Genomic DNA, 24,695 nt, shown 5'->3' on the forward strand with positions numbered 1-24,695 from the left:
ACAATGTACTTTATCCATGCAACAATGCTGTCAATGCCCCTTATGCCAGCCTGAAGGCCAAAATGGAAAGCACCAAATGTCAATGCTCCTTTGCAAGCCACTATGCCTTTATTAAAGCCACAATGAACTCACTTTCCCCTTTGCTAACCAAGACATGACAGACACAAGTCCCCGTGCCAGCCATAATGACACCTGAAAGCCACAATATCCTCATGACACTCGCTATGTCCCATATCCCAGTCATAATATCCTCAATGTTAGCCACAACTTCCTCCCTGCCAGCCAACCACAAAGCCCCCATTACATCCAATACCAGGTGACAGCCATAATGCTTCTAACCAATATCCCATATGGCAGCTAAAATGTCCCCATGACAGATACAAAGTCCAGTGTCCCTTATTCCTTTCACAATGCCCCTTATCCAAACCACATTGCTCTCAATGCCGCCTAAGTTAACTGAAATACAACCATGACAGCCACAATGGCTTCAATAGCCCTATGACAACTACAATGCCCCATGACAGTCATTATGCCAGGAGCCACAATGCCACTATGCGAGCCACAATGTACTTTAGCGCAGATACAGTGCTGCCAATGCCTCTTATGCCAGCCCCAATGCCCCCATGATCGTAAATTGTCCTCCATGCCAGCCACTGTGCTCTAAATGCCAGCTAAATTGCCCCCATGAAATCAACAATGTCCCATTTCCCAGTCAAAATGCAGCCATGACATCTGCAAGGTCCACAATGTCCCTTATCCCAGCCACTATGCTCCATGATAATCTAATGCTCTCAATGCCAGCCATATTGTCCTCAATGCTCCCTAAGCCAACATCAATAGAACCAGGACAACTAAAATGCCCCATGACAACCACTATGTCCTCATTGTCCACTTTACCAGACACAATGCTTACCTAAAATCCACAATGCCCCCCCATGACAGCCACTATCCCCAAATTACTCATATGCGAGCCACAATGCCCTAAGTGCCAATTACAAATTTATCGAACAACCAGAAAGTCCTCAATTCTATCTATGCCAGTATCAATGCCACCACAAACGCCACATTGCACTCCATATCAGCCACAATGGCCTGAATGCCTTTTTTGCATACCTCAATGTTCCCATGACAACTACAAAGTCCTTATGTCAACCACAATTCCTCCTATGGCAGCAATGCCCAAGTGCCAGCCACAGTGTTCCTCTGGAGCCATTATGCCCACATGTCTGCCACACTGTCCCTGAGCCCAGCCACAATATCTCCATTACAGCCACAATGTTCTCAATTCCCCTTTTGCCAACGAAAATGAAGAAATGGCACAATGCCCTTCATGCCTTTCACAATGAAATTAATAGCCCTATTCCAACTAGATTGCCCCCATTCTACGCACAATGCCCCTAATGCAAGAAGCAATGCCCACAGAACACCCACTATATATCTTATCCAAATAGCCAAATACCAGCCACAATGGCTCCCATTCAAGCAACAATGCACTCATAAGAGCCACTATGCCCCCATGACATCCACAATGTCCCTTATCCCAGCTACAATAGCTCTATTACAGCCACAAGTCCCACAATGCCAGCCACATTATCCTTAATGCCCCCTTAGCCGTCCCACAATGCCAGCCACATTATCCTTAATGCCCCCTTAGCCATTCGGAATACAACCATGACAACCACAATTCACTTATTGCCTCTTAAGAGAACCATAATGCCCCAAGACAAACAAAATGATTTCATGACAACTACCACTTTCCCAAACATAATGCCCATTTTAATACCACATCTCCAACTAAGTCACAATGCCATCTAATGACAGCAACAATACCTTCAATGCTAATTACAATTCCGTGAGGACAGTTACAATGTCCACATGACACCGGCTATATGTCTTTTCCAAATAGCCAAATACCAGCCACAATGGCTCCCATTCATGCAACAATGCACTCATGAGAGCCACTATGCCACATGACATCCACAATGTCCCTTATCCCAGCCACATTACTCTCCATGCCCTCTTAGCCATTCGGAATACAACCATGGCAACCACAATTCACTTATTGCCTCTTAATAATGCCCCAAGACAAACAAAATGCTCTCATGACAACTACCACATTCCCAAACACAATGCCCATTTTAATACCACATCTCCAACTAAGTCACAATGCCCTCATTGTTCACTTTACCAGTCACAATCCCAACACAAATATCACAATGCCTCCAAAAAAGTCACAATGTCCTCATGACAGCCACACTATCCCTAATTCCCAGTCACGATGTTACCATAAAAGCCACAATGTCCTCTGACAACAACAATCACGGAATGCATCGTATTACAGCAACAATGTCTTCAATGCTAATTACAATTCCGCGAGGACAGACCCTATGCCCTCAATTCTCCCTATGCCAGCCACAATACCCTCCATACCAGGCAAAAATTTCCCATTGGGGAAGTGGAGCTGGTGATGAATGTGTATGTTGGAATGTAAATGCAGTGCACCCATGTGTAGAACACAAAGGCATTTACAATGCCCTTAAATATCTATAGCCAATATATGTACTACTAGACATATATCCTTATATACCGGGAAGGTATTACCACACCTCTGAAAGTCCAGAGCTAGAAACTAGCCTGATAATTATCAGTAATTAATAATAATATTAATTACCAGTCATTTGATTCCCCTATTGCCGCTGTCTGGAGGATTCCATATCTTGCTTCTCTTCACTTTCAAATAGACACCTAGAAAAAAAAAATCAAGAAAGAGGTGTGATAATACATTCCTGGTATATGCTATAGATGTATTGGAAACAGTAAAGAGATTTTAGTGTGCCTAGTTTCTAATGAAACCCCCAAATATTTTAAGGGCCAATTAAACCCTTTCTGTGATACATTCTGAGGAGCCAAATTAGAGATCCAACCTCAAGTCTTCCTATCCAAGAGTATGCACAAACCACCCCATCTTGACTAGAAGCTATAAGTAGGATATAATCAACTCTGATCACAATCCCAAAATTAATCACCAATCACATCAAAGATCAGATGTCTAGAAGAAATAGCACTCTCCTCCACATCTGTATAAAACAGAAAACCATTCTACAATCTATTCAGTGGACCATTTACAACTCATATATGACATGGGCCTAAATGTGACCTAGAGAGGACACAATATAGCTATTATCAGTCATCATGAAGAATATCATACATTCAACAAAAACCTCACATGCGCCAGGTTAAGACACAAAGTGATATCACCAGTAGCGAAAATAGCTAGATGCTAACTTGCAACTTGTGGCCAAATCACTAGAGAGGCAAAGAAAATTAGACACATCAACTATACTGTGCCACTCATAGTAAAAAAAGAAACATCGTCCACGCAAACCCTAAATCAAAAAGTCACGACAGTCACAATTTTCCAATGACAGACAAAATGCACCTACGACAGCTACATTGTCCCACCACATCTAAATGGCTCCAATGACAGCCACAAATTCCTCAGTGCCAGCCACATTTCCCGCACATGACAACCACAAAGTCATCAATGCCCCCTATGCAAATCACCATGCCTTCAATACCTGCTAAGCCAACCAAAATTCCCACATGACAACCGTAGTGCCTGCCGTGCCAGCTACAAGACCTTAAAAAAAGCCACAATGCTTTTCAGGTTAGCCACAATGCACTCACAACACCCACAATGTACCTTATTCCAGCTACAATGCGCCATGCCAGCCACAAGGTTCTTATAATAGCCACATTATGCCCCATGTCATTTACATGGTCTCCTAAGTCACTAAAACCCCATGACACCCCCATTGATCCCATGACACACGCAATCTACGTTATCTCCACAAAAATGCCTTAATGGCAGCAACCACGCTGTCAGTGGCCACTATGCCAGCCACAAAGTCCCCATGCCAGCTACTGTGTACTTTATCCTAGCAGCAATGCCGGTGATACCCCTTATCCAAGCTACAATGACCACGCAAATGTCCTTTATTCAACACACTGGCCTCAGTATCTATATGCAAACTACAATTAACCACATGACAGCCACAAAGCTCCCATGTAAGGCACACTGCGCCAATGACAATGACATTGCGCTCAATGACACCAAGGCATTTACAATGCCCAATGCTGGCAATAATGCTCCTATAAGAGTGACTATGCCCTCATGAAACCCACAATGTAATTTATAAGGGACACAATGCCACTATGACAGTCAAATGCCCTCCATGACAGCCACAAAGCCACCAGAAAATCAACAATCATGCGACCACAATGTACTTTATCCATGCAACAATGCAGTCAATGCCCCTTATGCCAGCCTGAAGGCCAAAATGGAAACCACCAAATGTCAATGCTCCTTTGCAAGCAACTATGCCTTTATTAAAGCCAAAATGAACACACTTTCCCCTTTGCTAACCAAGACATGACAGACACAAGTCCCCGTGCCAGCCATAATGATACCTGCAAGCCACAATATCCTCATGACACTCGCTATGTCCCATATCCCAGTCATAATATCCTCAATGTTAGCCAAAACTTCCTCCCTGCCAGCCACAATGCCAACCAACCACAAAGCCCCCATTACATCCAATACCACGTGACAGCCATAATGCTTCTAACCAATATCCCATATGGCAGCTAAAATGTCCCCATGACAGATACAAAGTCCAGTGTCCCTTATTCCTTTCACAATGCCCCTTATCCAAACCACATTGCTCTCAATGCCGCCTAAGTTAACTGCAATACAACCATGACAGCCACAATGGCTTCAATAGCCCTATGACAACTACAATGCCCCATGACAGTCATTATGCCAGGAGCCACAATGCCACTATGCGAGCCACAATGTACTTTAGCGCAGACACAGTGCTGCCAATGCCTCTTATGCCAGCCCCAATGCCCCCACGATCGTAAATTGTCCTCCATGCCAGCCACTGTGCTCTAAATGCCAGCTAAATTGCCCCCATGAAATCAACAATGTCCCATTTCCCAGTCAAAATGCAGCCATGACATCTGAAAGGTCCACAATATCCCTTATCCCAGCCACTATGCTCAATGATAATCTAATGCTCTCAATGCCAGCCATATTGTCCTCAATGCTCCCTAAGCCAACATCAATAGAACCAGGACAACTAAAATGCCCCATGACAACCACTATGTCCTCATTGTCTACTTTACCAGATACAATGCTTACCTAAAATCCACAATGCCCCCCCATGACAGCCACTATCCCCAAATTACTCATATGCTAGCCACAATGCCCTAAGTGCCAATTACAAATTTATCGAACAACCAGAAATCCCTCAATTCTATCTATGTCAGCATCAATGCCACCACAAACGCCACATTGCACTCCATATCAGCCACAATGGCCTGAATGCCTTTTTTGCATACCTCAATGCTCCCATGACAACTACAAAGTCCCTATGTCAACCACAATTCCTCCTATGGCAGCAATGCCCACGTGCCAGCCACAGTGTTCCTCTGGAGCCATTATGCCCACATGTCTGCCACACTGTCCCTGAGCCCAGGCACAATATCTCCATTACAGCCACAATGTTCTCAATTCCCCTTTTGCCAACGAAAATGAAGAAATGGCACAATGCCCTCCATGCCTTTCACAATGCCATTAATAGCCCTATTCCAACTAGATTGCCCCCATTCTACGCACAATGCCCCTAATGCAAGAAGCAATGCCCACAGAACACCCACTATATATCTTATCCAAATAGCCAAATACCAGCCACAATGGCTCCCATTCAAGCAACAATGCACTCATAAGAGCCACTATGCCCCCCATGACATCTACAATGTCCCTTATCCCAGCTACAATAGCTCTATTACAGCCACAAGTCCCACAATGCCAGCCACATTATCCTTAATGCCCCCTTAGCCATTCGGAATACAACCAAGACAACCACAATTCACTTATTGCCTCTTAAGAGAACCATAATGCCCCAAGACAAACAAAATGATTTCATGACAACTACCACTTTCCCAAACATAATGCCCATTTTAATACCACATCTCCAACTAAGTCACAATGCCATCTAATGACAGCAACAATACCTTCAATGCTAATTACAATTCCGCGAGGACAGTTACAATGTCCACATGACACCGGCTATATGTCTTTTCCAAATAGCCAAATACCAGCCACAATGGCTCCCATTCATGCAACAATGCACTCATGAGAGCCACTATGCCACATGACATCCACAATGTCCCTTATCCCAGCCACAATATCTCTATTACAGCCACAAGTCCCTCAAAGACAGCCACATTACTCTCCATGCCCTCTTAGCCATTCGGAATACAACCATGGCAACCACAATTCACTTATTGCCTCTTAATAATGCCCCAAGACAAACAAAATGCTCTCATGACAACTACCACATTCCCAAACACAATGCCCATTTTAATACCACATCTCCAACTAAGTCACAATGCTCTCATTGTTCACTTTACCAGTCACAATCCCAACACAAATATCACAATGCCTCCAAAAAAGTCACAATGTCCTCATGACAGCCACACTATCCCTAATTCCCAGTCACGATGTTACCATAAAAGCCACAATGTCCTCTGACAACAACAATCACGGAATGCATCGTATTACAGCAACAATGTCTGCAATGCTAATTACAATTCCGCGAGGACAGACCCTATGCCCTCAATTCTCCCTATGCCAGCCACAATACCCTCCATGCCAGCCAAAAATTTCCCATTGGGGAAGTGGAGATGGTGATGAATGTGTATGTTGGAAAGTCAAATGCAGCCCAACCATGTGTAGAACACAAAGGCATTTACAATGCCCTTACATATCTATAGCCAATATATGTACTACTAGACATATATCCTTATATACCAGGAAGGGATTACCACACCTCTAAAAGTCCAGAGCTAGAAACTAGCCTGATATTTATCAGTAATTAATAATAATATTAATTACCAGTCATTTGATTCCCCTATTGCCGCTGACTGGAGAATTCCATATCTCGCTTATCTTCACTTTCAAATAGACACCTAGAAAAAAGAAAGAAAGAGATGTGATAATACGTTCCTGGTATATGCTATAGATGTATTGGATCAGTAAAGAGATGTTACTGTGCCTAGTTTCTGATAAAACAAAAATTATTTCATAAGGGGCAATCAAACCCTTTCTGGGATACCTTCTGAGGAGTCAAACTAGAGATCCCACCTCAAGTCTTACAATGCAAGAGGATGCACAGACCACCCCATCCTGACCAGAAGCCTCAAGAAGCCACAAGTAGCATGTATTTGGCTCTGAGCAAAACCCCTAAATGAGGCCCCTTGCATATGACCAAAGTTTCTATCTGTAATTACAAATCCATAATTAAGGATAATCTGGTGACCCACAAATTTCTATTGGCCACGGACACCTTTAAGTATATTTACGGATGTGTGTCCGGGCCGTAGAACTAAAAAGCAAAATATAGAACATATCCTATTCCTGTCTGCAATTGCGGCACGGACTCACCCATAGAAGTCTAACGGAGCATGCAAAATTTTGGACGGCTATAGCTTATAGTGGATCGCTAGTTGAAGTCCCCTAGAGGGGACTAATAAAAAAAAAATTAGTAAAATAAAGTATTTTTTTTAATGTAATAAAAAAAAAATATTATAAGTAAAAAAAAAAAACACTTTTCGCATTTACCCACTAAAGCATTGGAAAAAAAAATAAAAATAATTGGTATCGCCGCATCCGTAAAGGTCTGAACTATTACAATATATTCTTATTTAACCCGTACGATGTACGCCGTAAAAAACAAAAAATGTAAATGCCAGAATTGATATTTTTTGGTCACCTCATCTCCCACAAAAAATGTAATGAAAAGTGTACAAAATCTTACATGTACTCCAAAGATTGTAGCATTAAAAACTACAGCTTAGACCCGCAAAAAATAAGCCCTCATACCACTTAATAGACGGAAAAATAAAAAAGTTATGGCTCTCAGAATTTGGCAATACAAAATAATTTTTATTTTTTTTACGCTTAATTTTTTCCTTGTAAAAGTAGTAAAGCATAGAAAAAACTATATATATTTAGTATCGCCGTAATCGTATTGACACACAGAAAAAAGTTAACATATTTTAATTGAAAGGTGAATTCCATAAAAATGAAGCGCAAAAAACAATGGAGGAATCCATGTGTTTTTCATTTTCTACCCCACAAATAATCTTTTTCCTGTTTCCTAGTACATTATATGGCACAATAAATGGTGCAACGAAAAACTACAACTCGTCCCACAAAAATCAAGCCCTCATAGGACTATATCGACGGAAAAATTAAAAAGTTATGGCTTTTGGAAAGTGGGGAGGAAAAAATGAAAATTAAAATCTGATAATTGTTCACGACTGTAAGGGGTTAACACTTTTTTAATTCACTGGGGGCTGATATGTCGCTGACCTGTCGCTTAACGACACATACACAGATGAAATATGGCAGCTATAGGGCATAACGAACGGGAGCCGATTGTTACATACTGTGCTTCTGCCGTCTCGCATTGTAATGCGCATGCTCAGTTCAGAGCGACCCAGCAGAGAAGCTGGCTTGTAGGGGGAAAGACGGCGCCACTTTGGAGAAGACCAGCTGCCGGTAACGTGTGTACGTGTGAGCGCGTGGGGATTGTTCGTGTGTGTGTGTGGGGGGGGGGAGGTTTGTGTGTGTGTGTGGGGATCTGGCGCGGTTTCATGTTTTGGGGGATTTGTTTGTGCTCGCCGCTGTTCCTTCAAACAAGCTGATTGGCGACTATGAAGGATCAGCGGCACCCGAGCGTCGCTGATCCTTCACAGTCGCCTATCAGCTGTTTTGAAGGATCAGCGGCGAGTACCTCTGCTCCGTCGAGTGCCCCCCTCCACACACAAACCCCCCCAAACATTTAGGTAAGGTGTGTGTGCGCGTGCATGTGTGTGCATGTGCGTGCAGGGAAGTTTGTGTGTGTGTGCATGGGGGGGGGGATTTTGTGTGTGTTGGGGTCTGTGTTTGGTGCGGTTGCATGTTTGGGGGGGTTTGTGTATGGGGGGGGGCGCTCGACGGAGCAGCAGTGCTTGCCACAGTTCCTTCAAAACAGCTGATTGGCGTCTATTCAGGATCAGCTGCACACGAACGCCGCTGATCCTTCGCAGCCGCATATCAACTGTTTTGAAGGATCAGCCGCGAGCACCGCTGCTCCGTCGAGCACCTCCCCCACATTCACACACACCCCAAACATGCAGGTAAGGTGTGTGTGTGCATGGTTTTGCGTGTGGCGCGGTTGCAAGTTTGTGGGGGGGGGGGGTTTAGTGTGCGTGTGGGGGGGCACTCTATGGAGCAATGGTGCTCGCCTCTGTTCCTTCAAAACAGCTGATTGGCGGCTGTTTTGAAGGATCAGCGGCGAGCACTGCTGCTCCGTCATTCCTTGCTCCTACTGTGAGCTGCCGTGTAACTACATGGCGATTCACAGTAGAAGCAAGGAAAGAAGAAACTGCAGCATATTATTAACTGTTATTTTTTTGTTTTGCAGGTTCCACTTGACCGTTTGGACTTCGTCGTAGATTCGTTGGACTACTTCGATGATCTTCTTTTTTTTCTTTTAAATAAGATGTCGAAAGAGGGTTGCGTGGGAATTTTTCTTTCAATAAAAAATGATTTTCTTATGTCTCTGTTTTTTTTAATACTTTATTACCACCTTAGTAATGGCAGTTGTCTGTTTGATGACGTCCATTACTAAGGCAGGGCTTAGTGTTAACCAGTAGAAAAAGCTGGCACTAACCCACCATTATTACTACGGTACCCACCGCCACCAGGGATATCGGGAAGAGCCGGGTACGATCCAGTATCCGACCATCTGTAGTTATGGTCGGGCACTGGGGCGGCCTCTTGGTCTGTCCTGTAGCTTCTGCCAAAAATACTCCCAAAATGGGAGCTGGACACTGCTTAGCAAATTGAAGACACCTTTTCTTGGCTTGTAGCCAAAAATAGAGAGCGGGTGAGTCTCCCTCCCACATTTACAGCAGCTGTAAGTCAGGTTGCATTGCCTGATCCCCCTTGCTGTAATTTTGGGAAGTGCTCCCCCTGGTGGCCAACATAGGAAAACATGTCACATTAAAATTGTATTTTTAATACTTTCCACCTTGTGGAAGAAAAAAAAATACAGCAAAAAAGCCTTAAAAAATATAATACAAATAAGTAACTTACTAAATTTTTTAATTCGCGACACATTCCCTTTAATTTAGGGAAGTTTCATGAACACTGCTGATAACCAGAAAGATTGTGTAACATACTGACAAACAAAATATACTGGGCTTGGAAATGTCATTGTCATTCGACAAAGGAATTATTAAAGAGGCTCTGTCACCAGATTTTGCAACCCCTATCTGCTATTGCAGCAGATAGGCGCTGCAATGTAGATTACAGTAACGTTTTTATTTTTAAAAAACGAGCATTTTTGGCCAAGTTATGACCATTTTTGTAGTTATGCAAATGAGGCTTGCAAAAGTCCAAGTGGGTGTGTTTAAAAGTAAAAGTCCAACTGGGCGTGTATTATGTGCGTACATCGGGGCGTTTTTAATACTTTTACTAGCTGGGCGCTCTGATGAGAAGTATCATCCACTTCTCTTCAGAACGCCCAGCTTCTGGCAGTGCAGATCTGTGACGTCACTCACTGGTCCTGCATCGTGTCGGACACATCGGCACCAGAGGCTTCAGTTGATTCTGCAGCAGCCTCGGCGTTAGCAGGTAAGTCGATGTAGCTACTTACCTGCAAACGCTGATGCTGCTGCAGAATCAACTGTAGCCTCAGGTGACAATGTGTCCTCGCTCGTCTGACACGATGCAGGACCTGTGAGTGACGTCACAGCAGTGATCAGGCAGAAGCTGGGCGTTCTGAAGAGAAGTGGATGATACTTCTCATCAGAGCGCCCAGCTAGTAAAAGTATTAAAAACGCCCCGATGTACGCACATAATACACGCCCACTTGGACTTTTACTTTTAAACACACCCACTTGGACTTTTGCAAGCCTCATTTGCATAACTACAAAAATGGTCATAACTTGGCCAAAAATGCTCGTTTTTTAAAAATAAAAACGTTACTGTAATCTACATTGCAGCGCCTATCTGCTGCAATAGCAGATAGGGGTTGCAAAATCTGGTGACAGAGCCTCTTTAAATCAAGAATAACTCAACCAAACCGCATCTGACCAGCTTAGTCCAACTCAAAATCATTTTATTCTCAAAAGTGAATGAACTATTTCTATCACACCTACTTTACTTCATGATAATACATTCTATAGGAATTTTATCAGCATTTAATGTGTAAAAAAACTTTACACATTTCAGTAGCATATCAGAACTATTGATCAGTGGTGGTCTGAGCACTCAGACCCCCACCGATCGCTAAAACGTACAAAGCGAAAGAAGAACTCGGGCGGGCTTTGTCGCTTAGTTTCTGATCAGCTTTTCTCGGAAAGCTTAGCGAGCTGTGTACGGACTTTCTATTGAGCCTGTACAACTCTTTCTGGGCTTTCCGAGTAAAATTTATTTTTATTCTTTGCTCTCCTAAATTAACAAATCATTACAGCCACAATGCTCCAATGACAGCCAAAATGCTGGGGTGTGTCCGCGGCATTATCCACAGGGGCTGTGCGTGGCATCATCATCCACAGGGGCTGTGCGCGGCATCATCATAAACAGGGGGTGTGCGCGGCATCATCCACAGGGGGTGTGTGAGGCGCCATCTACAGGGGGTATATGCAGCGTCATGTACAGGCTACAGGGTGTGTGTGCGGCGTCATCTACAGGGGATGTGTGTGGCGTCATCTACAGGGGGTGTGTGGCGTCATCTACATGGGGTCTGTGTGGCGCCATCTACAGGGGGGCTGTGTGGCACTATCTACAGAGGGTATTGTGGTATTATCTACAGGGGGCACTGGGGCACTATCTACAGGCGGCACTGTGAAATTATCTACTGTCACGACGCGGGTTGTGGACCCACTGGGCCGAACCGCGTAGCGGGGTAGCAGCTGGCCAACTAGGTACAAAACAATGTCTATAGTTCAAAACGGGTACCTGACGCAATAGTAGACAGTGGCAGGATCACGACTTGGCTTTCACAGCTGGTGACGCCGCGGATGCAGCGGGAAGGCACGACTTGGCTTTCACAGCAGGTGACGCCGCGGATGCAGCGGGAAGGCACGACTTGGCTTTCACAGCAGGTGACGCCGCGGATGCGGCAGAAGACACGACTTGGATTTTACAGCAGGTAACGATAGTACGGGATACAGGCAGCAGGAACGGGCAACACTGGGAACTGGAAAACACTGGGAGACCTTTAGCAAGACAGACTAGGGTATACAACAACGCTCAGGCAAGGAACCAGTGGGCAGAGCTCATTTTTATAGTCCAGCAGCCATTTGGGCTAATAGCTGATTACTGGCAGCTGGACGCGTACTGGCCCTTTAAGGCCGTGCACGCGTGGGCGCGCGCGCCCTGCGGGGAACGGCGCGAGGACCCGGAAGACAGTACCGGCTCCTGCCAGAGGGAGGAGGACGCCGAGCAGAGAGGTGTCCATGGCCGGGATCGTCAGGGGGTGAGTTAGAACGGCGATCCCCGGCCATGGACGTAACAGTATCCCCCCTCTTACGCCCCCTCCTCTTGGGACCAGAGCGGGAAAGAAATTTCTTCACGAGGACCGGGGCATCGATATTCTCCTCTGGCTCCCAAGACCTCTCCTCTGGACCAAATCCCCTCCAATCCACGAAGTAAAATGTCCTGCCTCCTACTTTCTTGGTGGCCAGGATCTCCCTCACTTCAAAAGTTCCGGATGAACTGTCAGGAGCCACTGCGGAACTAGGAGTCCTGGAGTAGCGGTTTAGAACCACGGGTTTTAGCAAGGAGACGTGGAAGGAATTAGGGATCTTGAGGGTAGGAGGCAGTCGAAGCTTGTACGACACAGGATTGATCTGCAGCAGAATCTCGAAGGGTCCAAGGAACCTGGGGGCAAACTTGCAAGATGGCACCCTCAGCCGGATATTCCTGGAAGACAGCCAGACCTTTGTACCTGGAAGAAACTGGGGAGGTTCTCGTCTTCTAGTGTCTGCCTTTCTCTTCATGCGGTCCACCGCCAGCAGAATAGAAGACCGTGTCTGCTGCCATATTTGCAAAAAGTTCCTGAAGGTAGAATCGGCTGCAGGCACCTGAGACATAGTAGAGCCGGGCAGGGGTATTCGAGGATGTTGGCCATAGACTATAAAGAACGGACTGGAAGTGGTGGACTCACTGGTATGGTTATTATAAGAGAACTCCGCCCACGGAAGCAGCTGCACCCAGTCATCATGTCTTCTGGAAACAAAGTGCCGTAGGTAGTTCTCCATAATTTGATTAATCCTCTCAACTTGCCCATTGGACTGAGGGTGATAAGCTGAGGAGAAGTCCAACTTTACCCCGAGTAGGCCACAGAGTGCTCTCCAGAACTTAGAGGTGAACTGGACCCCTCGATCCGAGACAATATGCAGAGGTAATCCAAGCAGACGGAAGATGTGTTGCATGAAGAGGTCAGCCAGTCGAGCGGCAGAAGGCAGGCCAGTCAGGGGAACAAAATGAGCTATCTTTGAAAAACGATCCACCACCACCCAGATCACACTGCATCCTGCAGAGGGAGGCAGATCCGTAACAAAATCCATAGCAATATGCCGCGAGGGGGCCTCGGGCACCGGCAGTGGTTGGAGCAGACCGGCTGGTCTGGAGTGGGAACCCTTGTTGGCTGCACACACCGTACAGGAGGAGACAAAGTCTATGACGTCTTTGGGCAGCGCGGGCCACCAGAACTGACGGGCAATCAGGTCTCGGGTCTTACGGGCACCCGCATGTCCTGCCAGCTTGGAACAGTGACCCCAGCGAAGGATTCTTCCTCTGTCTGCCAGCCGTACGAAAGTTTTTCCTGGGGGAATGCCTCTAACCTGCAGAGGGTTGACAGGGTAGATGCAGGAGGGATCGATAATATTCTGTGGGCTCCACAGTGTCCTCTGTTTCAAAAGACCTAGACAAGGCATCGGCCCTCACATTCTTGTCGGCAGGTCGGTAGTGGAGTTCGAACTGGAACCGTGCAAAAAACAATGACCATCTGGCTTGACGAGGATTCAGTCGTTGAGCCGTCTGTAGATAGGTCAAGTTCTTGCGGTCCGTGAAGACCAGGATAGGATGAGCTGCGCCTTCCAGTAGGTGTCTCCATTCCTGCAGAGCCATCTTGATGGCCAGTAACTCCCGGTCCCCAATCGAGTAGTTGCGCTCTGCAGAAGAAAACAGCTTGGAGTAGTAACCACATACCACCGTCTTGCCTTTCGAACCCCTCTGGTACAATAGAGCCCCGGCACCAATAGAGGAGGCGTCCACCTCTAACGAAAACTGCAGAGACACATCAAGATGGTGCAGAATGGAGGCAGACGTGAAGGCTTTCTTTAAGGTTTCAAATGCGATCTCCGCCTCTGGAGTCCATACTTTGGCATTCATACCCTTTTTAGTAAGGGTGGAGATGGGAGCTGTCAGAGAAGAGAAGTTGGGGATGAATAGTCTGTAGAAGTTGGCGAATCCCAGGAAGCGTTGTATGGCCCTTAAGCCTTGGGGACGTGGCCACTCCAGGACAGCCTTGACCTTCTCAGGATCCATCTTGAGACCCTGATCAGAGACAATGTAGCCCAGGAAGGGAAGAGACTTTTCTTGGAACACACACTTCTCCAACTTGGCGTAGAGATGATTCTCTCTTAATCTAAGCAACACCTGGCGGACATGGCCCTGATGAGTCACAAGATCTGGGGAAAATATCAAGATATCATCGAGGTACACCACAACACAGACATAGAGGAGGTCACGAAATATGCCATTCACAAATTCTTAAAAGCGTTACACAGGCCGAAGGGCATGACCAAATATTCGTAGTGTCCATCACGTGTGTTAAAGGCAGTCTTCCACTAGTCTCCCTGACGGATCCGGATTAGATTGTAGGCCCCCCGCAGGTCAAGCTTGGAAAAAATTTTCGCCCCCCGTATACGATCAAAGAGCTCAGAAATCAACGGCAAGGGGTACCTGTTCTTCACCGTGATCTGATTGAGACCCCGGTAGTCAATACAGGGTCGAAGGGATCCATCCTTCTTTTTGACAAAGAAAAACCCGGCTCCGGCCGGGGATGAAGACTTTCGTATGAAGCCCCTCTCTAGATTCTCTTTAATGTAGGCCGACATAGACTGGGTCTCTGGCAAGGAAAGAGGGTATACTCTACCGCGAGGAGGAGAAGAGTCAGGAATCAAGTCGATAGGAAAGTCGTATTCTCGATGTGGTGGCAATATCTCTGCCTCCTTTTTGTCGAAGACATCAGCGAACTGAGAGTAACAAGGAGGTAGCCCAGACAATGACTGAGGTGAAGAAGGCTGGGATGGAAGGACATGACCCAGACAGCGGTCTAGACACTTGGGGCCCCACTGAAGAACCTCTCCAGAGTTCCAATTCAGGACTGGGGCGTGAAGACGGAGCCAAGGCAAGCCCAGCAGCACGGGGTTGACGGCCTTGGACAGGACATACAGAGAGATGTGCTCGGAATGAAGAGCTCCCACCTGGAGTCTCAACGGCTTGGTCACAGACAATACTGGGTCAGGCAAAGGCAGTCCATCTACCGAGGCAACGATCAATGGTCTCTCCAGCAAAACAGTTGGAAACTGAAGGAGGTCCACAAGGTCTCGACAGATGAAATAGGCTGCGGAGCCAGAGTCCAGGTAGGCAGAGACTGGATGAGGTCTCCCGCCAGCGACAATGGTTACAGGAATGAACAGCTTGGACGAGAATTCTCTATCAAGTGCAGTAGCGCCCAGGGTTTTCTCTCCAACCAATCCCAGACATTGGGGTTTCTTAGGCCTCTGGGGACACAGACGCACGACATGGCCAGCGAGGCCGCAATACAGACAGAGTCCAGAGGTGCGCCTGCGCTGTTTCTCCTGATCAGACAGTTTAAGCCGATCCACCTGCATCGGGACCTCGGACGCAGCAGAAGAACAGGGCAAGAGGGGTTGCTGGAAGTTGGGCGCCAGTCTAGAAAGCCGTCTCTCCTGAAGAATCTCTTGGGATCTCTCTCTGAGCCTTATGTCCACGCGGCTAGCCAGCTGAATCAGATCATCCAGGGCAGCTGGGAGATCTCGAGCAGCCAGTTCGTCTTTGATCTCAGGCGATAGGCCATGCCAGAAGGATGCTACCAAGGCCTCATTATTCCAAGACAATTCTCCTGCCAGAGTCCGGAACTGGATGGTGTATTCGCCCACGGAGACGTCCTCCTGTCGCAGGTTAAAAATAACAGTAGCAGCCGATGAGGCTCGTCCAGGCTCCTCAAATACGGAACGGAACAACCGCACAAACCCCAGGAAGTCTCTGGTCACGGGTCCCTGTCGTTCCCAGATTGGGTTCGCCCACGCCAGGGCCTTGCTGGCGAGTAGGGATACAATAAAGGCGATCCTGGCTCCGTCCGAAGGAAATGCTTGGGCGTGCAGAGTGAAATGGATTTGGCATTGGTTCAGGAACCCCCTGCACGAACTTGCATCTCCATGAAACCGTGGTGGCAATGGCAGCGAGAACCGAGAGTCCGAACTGGAGCTGCCAGGAGGTGTAGCTGGAGGGTTGATCGGAGGAGACTCACTAGGAGCGATGACGGAAGAAACTAGTGCACCAAGATGCTGCGCCATGGAGTCTACTGCCACAATGAGTTGATCCTGTCGCGCTTGCAGATCCTGTAGGTCTGCCTGCATGGCTTGGGAGGATGACAGACTCTTGACTTTGGCCAGCGGGGTCCAGGGCCTGAGCGTACTGTCACGACGCGGGGTGTGGACCCACTGGGCCGAACCGCGTAGCGGGGTAGCAGCTGGCCAACTAGGTACAAAACAATGCCTATAGTTCAAAACGGGTACCTGACGCAATAGTAGACAGTGGCAGGATCACGACTTGGCTTTCACAGCAGGTGACGCCGCGGATGCAGCGGGAAGGCACGACTTGGCTTTCACAGCAGGTGACGCCGCGGATGCAGCGGAAGACACGACTTGGCTTTTACAGCAGGTAACGATAGTACGGGATACAGGGTACAGGCAGCAGGAACGGGCAACACTGGGAACTGGAAAACACTGGGAGACCTTTAGCAAGACAGACTAGGGTATACAACAACGCTCAGGCAAGGAACCAGTGGGCAGAGCTCATTTTTATAGTCCAGCAGCCATTTGGGCTAATAGCTGATTACTGGCAGCTGGAGGCGTACTGGCCCTTTAAGGCCGTGCATGCGCGGGCGCGCGCGCCCTGCGGGGGAAGGCGCGAGGACCCGGAAGACAGTGCCGGCGCCTGCCAGAGGGAGGAGGACGCCGAGCAGAGAGGTGTCCATGGCCGGGATCATCAGGGGGTGAGTTAGAACGGCGATCCCCGGCCATGGACGTAACATCTACAAAGAGCAGTGTTTTCGTACAATTTACAGGGAGCAGTGTGTGGCAATATCTTCTGGGGGCAGTGTGGGGCACCATCTACAAGGGGTACTGAGTGTGGCACTATCTACGCTGGTTCTTACGCTACCAGTAGTGGTCAGCACAGTTTGCCTAGCCCTAGTGATAAAGTGAGACATCACCTGCCTGTAAACAACCGGATAACCAGAGACATAGCGGCCACCATAGTAATTGTCGGCCAAACTAGTGCAGACATTTTGTTCGCACACCCACCAAAGACACCACACCCTAAATGTCCCTGGAAAAAAAATTCAAATGTTGGCAACTGTGTACCTGCCATATTTGCGGTCAGTTATATATAAACATCGTCTCTTACACAGACCTCGTGTCTCTCGCTGTCTATTATCCGCTCAACTTACATCTGCATTTCTATGGAGATGGCTGGTGCAGTGGAACTCTGAGGAAGGTATCATTCAAACTGTCCAATCAGATGCTGCCAACTGGTTTATACCACTGAGTAAACGACAAGGGTGGGCTCGGTTCTAACCAATGACTGCTTTTGTGTTTCTTTTAATAAAGCAACAAGCTTTTATATGTGTGTGGAAAGGAAATGATTTATTCTATCTCAAACAGAAAAATGGTGACATTACAGATTTGTGTCCGGATTTAGTTTCTTGGAAACTGCTGCACTTTTTGAGTCTTTATTTCTGTGGTGTTTTTCCCTATTGACTTTATAAGGAAAAGTTATAACTGAGGTAAAACAAGAATTTACTACGTACAACATGTGCTCTTGCATATATGTAGTATTACACCTGCAATATCCGGTCTCTGCACAAACAGCGGCTCTTATGTTTCGCATGACTCCATGATCTTATGTGTGAAATCACAGGATACAATTATTTGCTCAGTTGCATTTTTCTATGCAGTTTATAAGGTAAGCAAGTTCATTGTTAAAATGAAGATTTGCCCAATAGCCACATTTTAGTGTTATGTTAGTGCCTTTATCATACTGGATGGGTGAGATAATGTGACTGATCAAAGATAAGTGGCGGTTTCCCTATTTATGGAGGTGTCACACATTGGCCTCTCACATTATTGCTGAATTGCTGCGAGGCGTCCCCTCCTGAACGGTAGATGTATGTAACTTATAGGGTAAGTGCACACAAGCGGGATACAATGCGTATAAGCACACAGCATATACGTCATGGAAGCTGCAGAGAATACCGCCAGAAAAACCGCACCAAATTGTGGTGCAGTTTTTTGGGCGGAATCTCCGCTGCGGAAATACTGGTAGAAAAAAAAGTTAATACTTATCCCGTTATCCTTTGTCATAGCGACGTGTCCCTCCAGCGTCGGACTGGAATGCCTTGGGCCCACTAGAAAAAAATCTCCTGAGGGCCCACTCTCCATCTACACAGAAAATGAGCACGTCCACTTTGATTTGTATCATAATCTTGGTTATCTTTGCACATACAGTCATATATAGTCATATACAAATGGGGTTGTCCTCGGCTAGACCTTTTGGGCCCATCATTGTGTCAAAGTTTGCTCACACCAGAGAATCCTCTGGTGGGACAGTCCGACCCAGCATCCCTCTGCTCTGGGTACAGCCAGTCCTCCTGAAATGACACTGCAGGCTTTGATTGGCTGCAGCAGTCACATGAGACGAAACGTCATCTCAGGAGGCCGAGCTGCACTTAGAATAAAGAATCGCGTCGCTATGACAACACCCGGGGGTAAGTATGAAGTTCTTTATTATATTTAAACCGAAAAAAAGCTTCTTATTTTCTCTGGATTTACGATTTTTGCAGTGGAATTGCAGAATTTCCACCACAAAAATCACCAAATTTGCCTATATGTTGTGGCTATTACCTCCCCATTGAATTCGCTGGGGAAAACCCGCAACAGAAGAGCAGCAATTCCGCAACATGAATTAACAGGCGGCAAAATGATAAAACAGCACCGCAGGTCAATATAAGAACGATTTCTTTGTTTGTTTTTTTTAAATCTCATCCACTCTGCTGCTACTGTAATACGCTGCAGATTTTCCACAATGAAATCCGTTGCGGAAAATCAGCAGTGTTTTACGCTGTGTGTCCCTACCCATAGTCATCAAATTTCACATGTGAGTCCACTCCCCTTCATAATACTATATGACATGTCTACACTCCTCTTTACACTAGTATTTTAACCCTTAAGAGGGAATGTCTCCTTGCAGACACTGAAGCGCCTAGGGAGAGTGTCAGGGACTGCAAGGGGTTAAGAAAGGATGGAACGGTTTAAAATAATGCCCAGGACCAGGATTGGTTAACAAGGAGTAAGAGGGGCGTGGTTAAGAAGATATAAGGCAGGGGTTTGGAGCAGAAACCCCTCTTACCTCAAGCTGCAGTGGAAGAAACACCTTTGCTGCTGCTGTGGAGATTCAGAGCGTGTTCTTTCAAGAAGATGGCAGAAGAACTGTTGCGGAAGGTGGCACAGCGGGTAGCGTCGGAGGGACCTGCCTGGCTGGAATCCCTGTTGGAGGAAGGAGAGAAGCGAGGAGCAGAGCGCGGCACGGAACAGTCGGGAGCGGCTACTCGAGGTAGGCCGCAGCGCGTTACACGCCCTCCGGTTCGACTGAGCCCTAGCCCTGTTGCTATGAGGGGTGCTGTGACTGCTGCACAGTCATGCGGTGGTCCCAGCAGTTCCCCAAGGCCTATGTCGACGGGTGCTTCGTCGGTCGACATAGTGCCCCCCTCCCCCCCGCCCACTCGTCGCGCTGGCGTCCTTCCCCATGGCGGTAAGAGGGCGGCTGTTAAACCGGCACGGGCTCGGTACAACCCGCCTCGAGCTGCTGATGCGGGCGCGGAGGCAGCGGTCGATTTTCGTGACAGTGGGGTGAATATGGCGGACACAGGTGATTGGTCCGACATGGTTGCTTACCATGCGGCATGTTCACAGGAGCTGGGACTTGCTTCCGGTGCCTGTGTGCAGCCGGGGTCGGCGCCATCTTTCCCCGTGCTGTTCTCTGCGCAGCCAGAATTGGCGGCGGGGAGAACAGGGGCGGGACGTCCTGGCAGGCGCAGTGCGGCCAGGAAACAAGATGGCGGCTCACATAAAAAGAAGATGGCGGCGGGTTCGGGGAAGCGGGCGGTGAGCAAGCAGCCCAGCCAGGGGGCGGGGGCTTCTGCGGTGCCTGTCGCTTCTCCACCCCGGTCCCCCCCGGGCCCCTGTCAGCATGGGTCAAGGCCAGGGGGGGAGTGTGCTAGGAAAGATAGGGTCGAGGGTGTTTTGGACTCTATTTGCCCTTCTCCTGCCTTGTCATCTTTTTCTCCTGCAGGTCCAAGAAGGGAGCGTTCCAGGCGAGGGAGGAAACGCCGGGCTGGAGGACATCGCCGGCACGGCCATCATAGACGTCGCAGATCGGGTGACGTGAAGAGGCGTGGTCGGCGGTATTCCTCGTCTTCCAGCGATGGATTCTCCTCGTCGGCGACGACGTCTGCATCGTCAGGATCGTGGAGGAGGTCGTCGCGGAGATCATCACGGCCGCAGAGACGCAGTCGACGCCGGGAGGTGCAGCGCTTGTCGGTGGATCAGGAGCAGCTGTTCCAGGTTGTCCCTCCCGCCGGGCCGGTGGAGGAGGTGCAGGCCGTGGTTCCAGTGCCGCGGCAAGTGGCTGAAGGACCCTCTGGAGTCGGTGGGACCTCTGGGAGCGGTGAGTCGGCCTGCGGTGACGCATGGCTTAATAAATCTAATGCATCGGGTGCGGATTTGATTTCTGTTTTAAAAGCCGTGGTGGCTGGGTTAAAAGTGAATGAGGGAACGTCGTGTCCCTCGGTGCCACCAGAGGGAGCTATGCCCCCGTCTGAGAGAGAATGCTTTAGCTAGTTTGACGTTTAGAGATTCATTGTTTTGTGGAGTCGCTCCTCTCGGGACTCATTTGTCAGCTGAGATCAAGGACAAGATTTGGAGGAATGAATTTGTGGATATTTGGTCCTTGGTCTCGGTGGAGCAGGTGACTGTCGACAAGGAGCGGGGTTTTGAGAGAGGTTCAGATAGGAAAGCGAAAGTCGCGAAAACATTTGGCAACTGGGTACAGTGTTACGCTACACTGGCTCATGTTATTTGCCAACGCTATCCTGGGAAAGGGGCCGAGTTGTTTGTCTATTTTGACACAATTTTCAGCGCCCACAGGCTGCACGGTGGTGCGGCCTGGTGGCGATATGATGAAGAATTTCGGCGTCGTTTGGCTTTGTCGCCTGATATTAGTTGGGCGACGAAGGCAACGGACGTGTGGTTGCAGCTTATCTTAGCGCAAGGGAGCAGGCAACAACGCCCCTTTCCCAGTGCGGCCGCAGCGCCGGGCCCCGCCCCTGGAGTTGCGGCCGCTAGGCCCACGGGTGCCTGTTGGCTCTACAACGAGGGCCACTGTCGTTTCTTTGCCACGTGCAAATTCCGACATGAATGCTCCATCTGTGGGGGCGCTCATGCGGCGCTTCGGTGTTTCCGGAGAGGTAAGCAGCCGGTTAAGGCACCTCCTTCCGGCGCAGCGGAGAACGCCGGTGAACGTTCTCGAGATGGGCCCATGGTTAGAGCGGTACCACAGGAGGCGGGAAGCAGAGGTGCTCACTAGCGGGTTTTCGTTTGGTTTTGAGATTCCTTTTGAATATTCTGCGACATTGTCATTGGCTGACAATTTGAAGTCGATCAATGAGAATGTGGGCATTGCGCGGCTAAAATTGGCGAAAGAAGTGGAATTAGGGAGAATGGCAGGTCCATTCAGCGAGCCGCCGTATACGAATCTGCGAGTTTCCCCCCTTGTTTAGTTCCAAAGAAGGAACGAGGAAAGTTTAGGCTGATTCATCACCTTTCCTTTCCTCGTGGTGGTTCTGTTAACGACGGTATTTCTAGGGCGGAGGCGGCGGTTTCGTATACGTCTTTCGACGTTGCAGTAAGGCTGGTACAGGCGGCTGGACAGGGGGCGTTGTTAGCTAAATCTGATATTGAAGCGGCCTTTCGTTTGCTGCCGGTTCATCCGGAGTGTTTTCACCTGCTGGGTTGTTGTTTAGATAAAGGGTTTTATGTTGATATGTGCCTTCCCATGGGTTGTTCAATATCATGCAGTTACTTTGAGATGTTTGCATCATTTTTAGAATGGGTAGTTCGTTTGGAGTCAGGTTGTGACTCGGTCATTCATTATCTGGATTATTTTCTTTTTGTAGGCCCGGGGGGCTCTGGGTTGTGCAGCACGTTGCTGAGAGTGTTTCGACAGGTGATGTCGCGTTTCGGTGTACCTATTTCCGAAGATAAGACGGAAGGTCCTTTAACTGTTTTGTCATTTTTGGGTATCGAAATAGATAGCGAGCGGATGATTTTTCGCTTGCCCGATGATAAATTGGCAAGGCTAGTGACGCAAGTTGACCCAGGTCATGGGGTCGAAAAAAGTGACGTTGAAACAGTTAGTCGTTAATGGGATTGCTGGTGTTTGCTTGTCGTATAATTCCAATGGGTCGTGTTTCTCTAGGCGTTTGTCTTTAGCCACTAGGGGTATCTCGAAGCCAAATCATTTTATCCGGGTAACCTCTTGGATGAAGAAGGATTTGTTTGTCTGGCATTCGTTTTTGAGTTCGTTTAATGGGAGGTCGGTGTGTCAGGACGCGGAGTTGTCTAATGTAGACTTGGAATTGTTTACGGATGCAGCCGGAAGTGATGGTTTTGGAGCAATTTTGGGCCGAAGTTGGTGTAGACCCCCTTGGCCCTTGCATTGGAGTGATTTGGGAGTTTTACGTAATTTGACACTACTGGAATTGTTTCCTATTATAGTTGCAATAGAGTTGTGGGGTAACGTGATGGTGAATAAGAGGATTGTATTTTGGACAGACAACATGGCGGTGGTGCATGCGGTGAACGGATTGTCGTCTAGTTCATTGCCGGTATTAGCTTTATTAAGACGGTTGGTTTTGAAGTGTTTGCGTTTGAATGTGTGGTTTCGTGCAAAACATGTTCCGGGAGTCCATAATGTGATGGCTGATGCTTTGTCTCGTTCACAGATGTCCCGGTTTCGGGAATTGCACCCGGCAGCTTTGGCAGAAGGGGTGTCCCCCCCCTTCACTTATGGGCCCTGGTCGAGGACAACTTATGAGGCTGTTGAGGGGTTCGGTGGTACCGGCGACTTGGAAGAGTCATTGCAGAGCGTGGGATCGGTGGTTGGAGATTGCGGGGAATAACTTCCCATCACAGGATGGGTGTCACCTGGACGTCACGTTAGCAAGTTTGGTACAAATACGTCAGGAAGGGGGTAGTGCGGCCACGGCGAGCAAGTTTTTAGCAGGGGTGGCCTTTATGTTGAAATTGTGGGGATGCAGAGATGTTACAAAAGAATTTGTAGTTCGGCAGTCTTTAAAAGGGTGGAAAAAAGAGGCGTGTTCCAGGGACACGAGGCGGCCAGTATCTTTTTCGCTTTTGGGTCGGCTTCTAGCCGTTTTATGTTTTGTGTGTCGGGATGAATATGAAGTGTCCTTGTTCGGCGCGGCGTTTTCTTTGGCTTTCTTTGCCGCATTACGGGTTAGTGAGCTGGTTCCGCACAGCGTGGGTGCAAGCGGTGGTCTTCTCGGATCGGATGTAGTGACGTTGGGAGATTCTCTCAGGGTCTGTGTGCGGAGGTCAAAGACTGACATGGTAGGGAGGGGGGGCTTGGCTGTCGATTGGGAGGATTGGGGGGCAGTATTGCCCGGTAAAATGGGTCCAGGAATTCGTGTTGGTCCGAGTGCCCGGGGCTCAATTCTTGATCCATCAGGATGGATCCGCAATGTCGCGTTTTCAATTTGAGGCGATTTTTAAGGCCGGTTTGAAGTACCTGGGTTTGCCACCGGGCGAGTTTGGTACACATTCGTTTAGGATAGGGGTGGCAACTGAGGCGGATGCCTTGGGCTTGGATTCGGCGGCTATCATGAGTCTGGGCAGATGGCGTTCTAATAGCTATAAGTCATATGTGCGACCAGATTTGGTTTTAAAGAGTGTGTAAGCTGGAAGTTTTCATAGTAAAAATGTCGCCCCCTTCCCCCCCTCCCCCTCCCCCCACCCCTGTTTTCCTTCCTTGTTATATGGAGTGTTATGTTAATCCTGCCTGTATCTTCATTTGACCGGAATGTAGCTTAATTTCTTTGTTAGGGTCGCGGCGCCCCCAAGTGTGGATCTTGGGGCATTCGTATGTGCATTGGGCAGCGGTTCGAGCGGGACGGAGGCCG

General features: G+C 48.0%; 2 long non-coding RNA genes across 2 annotated transcripts in view; both read right to left on the reverse strand.

The window, feature by feature from the left end:
• The window catches only part of LOC142748267 (uncharacterized), a 47,148-nt gene extending 44,408 nt beyond the window's left edge, over positions 1-2,740 (reverse strand). Inside the window, exon 1 of the long non-coding RNA XR_012882210.1 lies at positions 2,672-2,740. This is a non-coding gene — a long non-coding RNA (uncharacterized LOC142748267). The remainder of the gene's footprint in view (positions 1-2,671) is intronic.
• A 4,233-nt stretch (positions 2,741-6,973) lies between these two features.
• The window catches only part of LOC142748268 (uncharacterized), an 85,655-nt gene continuing 67,933 nt past the window's right edge, over positions 6,974-24,695 (reverse strand). The window contains exon 3 of the long non-coding RNA XR_012882211.1: positions 6,974-7,035. This is a non-coding gene — a long non-coding RNA (uncharacterized LOC142748268). The remainder of the gene's footprint in view (positions 7,036-24,695) is intronic.

Source organism: Rhinoderma darwinii, chromosome 3 (assembly GCF_050947455.1).
Source record: "Rhinoderma darwinii isolate aRhiDar2 chromosome 3, aRhiDar2.hap1, whole genome shotgun sequence".
Taxonomy (NCBI): domain Eukaryota; kingdom Metazoa; phylum Chordata; class Amphibia; order Anura; family Rhinodermatidae; genus Rhinoderma; species Rhinoderma darwinii.